Here is a 5,438-nt window from a genome sequence, read left to right on the forward strand (position 1 = left end):
GTTGGTGCCCCTTCAGGCAGTATATGCCCTCCAAACCAGCAAGGTACGGAATAAAAATCTGGGTTGCCTGTGATGCCGTTTCATCGTATGCATGGAACATGCACATTTATACAGGGAAGCCAGAGGGAGGAGCCCCTGAGAGAAACCAGGGGACACGGGTGGTGTTGGATATGTCACAGGGCCTCAGTGGCCATAACATCACCTGTGATAATTTCTTTACATCCTACAGCCTGGGACAGGAACTTCTCAAACGAAAGGTGACAATGGTTGGAACAGTCCGAAAAAACAAGACGGAGCTCCCACCCCAGTTTCTAAATGTGAAGAACAGGCCAGTCCATTCCTCCAACTTTGTGTTTACAGCCAACACTACCCTGGTGTCTTACATACCAAAAAAGGGCAAGAATGTGATGCTCATGAGCACTCTACATAGGGATGGAAGAATCAGTGGCCGGGAGGACCGTAAGCCAGAGGTCATACTTGACTACAACGCCACCAAAGGTGGAGTAGACAACCTGGACAAGCTGCTGGCCTGCTACAGCTGCCAAAGAAGAACTCTACGGTGGCCTCTCGTGATCTTCTTCAACATCCTGGATGTTTCAGCCTACAATGCATTTTCAATCTGGATGGCAGTCAACCCAGACTGGAACCAAAGGAAGCTCCAAAGACGACGTCTTTTCCTTGAGGAGCTAGGTATGGCACTGGTGACACCGCATATCCAAAGGAGACAACATATGCCCAGGACCCCAACTTCTCTAGCCATAGTGAGGAGGATTACAGATGCTCCACCTGCACACAACCACAATCTCCAGTGCCTGAGGTAAGTGTCCTGTTGCGGTTGTTTGTGTGTGTGTGTGTGTCTGTGTTGATTCACTTGCTTAGTCAAATGTATTGATCGCTTTGGTAAATGTAAGTCGCTTTGAAATAAGGCGTCTGCTAAATGCCAACATTTTTAATGTAAATGTAAATATATGTGTGTGTGTGTGTGTGTGTGTGTGTGTGTGTGTGTGTGTGTGTGTGTGTGTGTGTGCGTGTGTGCGTGTGAGTGATTTAGAGTATTAGGAGACGTGGTGGAAAAAAAAATCCTGAACTAAGTCTTTTCATTATTCTAGACTGCAGCCGATGGCAAAAAGAGGAAGCGCTGCGAGGTGTGTGGACCCTCAAAGGACACAAAGACAGGGACCACATGCAGCAACTGCAAAAAGTACATTTGTGGTACACATACTGTCAAATGCTGTACTTCATGTGTTGTGTAGACAGACATGCCCATGCACACACAATTGTAACCAGTGTTATTTCAGTGACTAAAACAGTGTACATTCCACATGTTTTGTGTTTCAGCATTTGTAGCATTATTCTTGTTCATCACCTGTATTTTTTACAGCTTTGATTATAATGCTTTGAAAATCAATTGAGAATATAAGTTCAAAATAATAAACATCAATAAAAACATTGTTTCATTTACATTTTTCCTAGATAAGTATGATTTATGACAACCAAGTCTTTATTATAGTGGATTTTGTTTAGTGGAAGTTAGGAGCATCATGTGCGTAAAAACGCCTCTACTCATCATGCTGCCGTTCGGCCCCACCTATTCCCAGGGGTCTGACACTTTGAGGGTTATAATTAGGCACCCTCTGCTCCAGCCCCTCCAAAGGGCAGCCCCCTAGGTCCACCAGAACAAAATATACACTTTTGAATGTGAACACAGTACCTATTGTGCATTAATGGGTACAGTACCTGTTTGTGCCCACAGGAGGCGCTCTTTAATATTATGGGCTATTTTGGGGCTATCTTGCACCCTGAGCATACTCCCTTGTACGGGTCACCATTGGGACTAGGAGCACCGTGTCAGGAAAAGTGCTTTCAAAACCCCAATGATGTCCCGGGTCAACTTGACCCGAAGAGTACGAAAGGGTCCAAAAAGTGAACACCACACAAGGGTTAAGGGGGGGCTAGCTGGGGCGGTGGCACAGGGCCTCGCGCTTTGGAGGGCCTCGCGTGAGGCAGGGTAAAAAATTTTTTTTTTTTTTTTTTTGGTACCCTGGCTGGCGAGGCCCTCCAAAGCGCCAGGCAAGGGACCATATTATTATTTTTGCCTTTAATACATTTCTAAATGTTCACACATGTGATAATCATAGTCAATCATACATCTAAAATCTAGCATACCTGTAGGACAGGGAGATTCTTAGCAACAGAAAAAAGTAATTTCCCCCTATGACACCTTACGTGAAACGTGAAAATAATTTGTGGCCGCGCGTTGACACTTGTTGTGCATAGTGACTGCTTAGTGCAACGGACAAAATGCAGAGGGAACGAGACCGAGGAAGAAAATGTTAATCGGGTGCTGAAAAAAGAAATACAAATAAAAGAAAGGAAGGCTTCAGGGCCTCGCTTAGAGGTTCGTTCGAAACATTTCTAAAAACAAGTGAGGCTCCCGTTAGCACCGAAGAAGCTAACGTTACTGCTAGCACTAGCAATGCTAGTAGTAGCACGGCACAGCCCCCCCTGAGAGGCAAAGATGATGTCTCTGAGGTGGAGGAGGACAACTGCTACACCGGCAGCAGTGGGGCTGCCCAGCCCCAGGTGATGATGGTCAGGAGTGGCGAAGTAGAGGATACGGAGGCGGAAGATGGAGCTACTCAGAGCAGCAGCAGGGCTGAGAGTGATGGAACGCAAGACGAGCCTACGGTGTTAGATATGTCATGTATGATGATCCTGGTAAATTGGCCGGTACATATGGACTCTACAGTTACAGAAGTGATCATAAGAAGAGGTCCCCCAAAGATGAAACCTGGATTTAGTTATCCTAAAAATAATGAGAACAGGAACTTTAGTGAAACTTTATTTCTCCGAAAACTACCAAATGGGGAAAAAATAGAAAGAAAGTGGCTTGTGTACTCTCAAAAACGGGACATGTCTTTTTGCTTTTGCTGTAAGCTTTTCAACATAAAGGATAGGCCTACATGGTGGTGAGTAACATCTCTATTCATGTCAATAATGGCTTGTGCGTATTTAATGTTGGGTATGATGACTGCTTTATCCTAAATCCTAATCCTTTACGAGTATAAAAGGTTTGAAATGAAAGAAACATGGTTGTAAACTATCTAAATAAGTAGATATGCTATTGTCTATCAGCACAGCATGTGAGCGCATTTCGTGTCGCGCGGTTATAACAGTAGCCTACATCATTATAAAAGGCCTCGCAAATCTGACTTCGCACAGGGCCTCGCATATCTCCCAAGCGGCCCTGCCTGGAGGGTATTCCACGTACGTTGGATTAGTATATTCGCGATTAAAAGAAAAGCCTCGTTCAGGCAACTCGTGATTGGAATTCAAGCCTCAGGTGATTCCTCGAATGAGAATCAGGCTTGTGTCATCAGTGTTCACACAAACCTAAATTGGAAATTGTCGATATGGGTGCGTGCTCGCAGGCAGAAGGAGCCCAGAAGAACCGATTGTCGAAAATATACTAGACTGGAACTAAAGAAGATACTAGACTGTAACTAAAGAAGATACTAGACTGTAACTAAAGAAGATACTAGACTGGAACTAAAGAAGATACTAGACTGGAACTAAAGAAGATACTAGACTGGAACTAAAGAAGATACTAGACTGGAACTAAAGAAGATACTAGACTGGAACTAAAGAAGATACTAGACTGGAACTAAAGAAGATACTAGACTGGAACTAAAGAAGATACTAGACTGTAACTAAAGAAGATACTAGACTGGAACTAAAGAAGATACTAGACTGGAACTAAAGAAGATACTAGACTGGAACTAAAGAAGATACTAGACTGGAACTAAAGAAGATACTAGACTGGAACTAAAGAAAATACTAGACTGGAACTAAAGAAGATACTAGACTGGAACTAAAGAAGATACTAGACTGGAACTAAAGAAGATACTAGACTGTAACTAAAGAAGATACTAGACTGGAACTAAAGAAGATACTAGACTGGAACTAAAGAAGATACTAGACTGGAACTAAAGAAGATACTAGACTGAAACTAAAGAAGATACTAGACTGGAACTAAAGAAGATACTAGACTGGAACTAAAGAAGATACTAGACTGGAACTAAAGAAGATACTAGACTGGAACTAAAGAAGATACTAGATTGGAACTAAAGAAGATACTAGACTGAAACTAAAGAAGATACTAGACTGGAACTAAAGAAGATACTAGACTGGAACTAAAGAAGATACTAGACTGGAACTAAAGAAGATACTAGACTGTAACTAAAGAAGATACTAGACTGTAACTAAAGAAGATACTAGACTGGAACTAAAGAAGATACTAGACTGGAACTAAAGAAGATACTAGACTGGAACTAAAGAAGATACTAGACTGGAACTAAAGAAGATACTAGACTGTAACTAAAGAAGATACTAGACTGGAACTAAAGAAGATACTAGACTGGAACTAAAGAAGATACTAGACTGGAACTAAAGAAGATACTAGACTGGAACTAAAGAAGATACTACACTGGAACTAAAGAAGATACTAGACTGGAACTAAAGAAGATACTAGACTGGAACTAAAGAAGATACTAGACTGGATGTGACGGCGCAGCGGTCCTACTTATTGATCTTTACTGAAATAAGATGTAAGATGTAAGATGTAAGGTGCAATAATGCCGCAATTAACAAGGCGAGGGAAATGGTTTGGTAAGCATCGAACCGGTAACCTTTGGATTTGTAGCTGGCTGCCTTAACCCCTGCACCAAACACACCAATGTGATCTTGCCAATGCAAGTTGATAGATACCTATTTTTTTTTACCTTTCATACCTTTCTATTTATCTATCTATCTATCGATCTATCTATCTATCTATCTATCTATCTATCTATCTATCTATCTATCTATCTATCACACTTTCAAAATATCAAACTATCTATCTATCTATCTCGTAAAAAGTGGGAACTAATATCTCCTAAAAGACACTTGATGGAACTGTCGTTCGGGATGTAGTTTCCACCTGTGAGACATTTGTGACGCATGTATTACTCAAACCATCCTGTAAACCTGGTCGCTACCAGGTTTGTTCTGAAGGATTGGTTGCATAGCATAGCAACCAAGCAGTGAATTATTTGAGCCACATTCATGGAACGGAACTGGAGCTGAAATTATCGCTGATTAGAAGATTATCGCCGGATTTGATTTAATCAGCCTTCTAGGAATCGGCCCCTGGTACGTGAACAGGCAGTAAATTCAAAGGCTTCCAGTAGGCGGTGTCGGGGAGTCGAGACTCCCCTTGTCACAGTGCCCCCCCCCCTCCCCCGACGAACGGTACCAGACGTTCACCTGGGTGCCTCGGGATGGAGCCGGCGAAAGTCAGAAATGAGACTAGGGTCCAATATGTCCCGCCGAGGCACCCAGGTACGCTCCTCCGGCCCATATCCCTCCCAGTCCACCAGAAATTGGAAACCCCTACCCAC

Source organism: Nansenia antarctica (genome assembly GCF_963989245.1).
Source record: "Nansenia antarctica genome assembly, chromosome: 14".
Taxonomy (NCBI): domain Eukaryota; kingdom Metazoa; phylum Chordata; class Actinopteri; order Argentiniformes; family Microstomatidae; genus Nansenia; species Nansenia antarctica.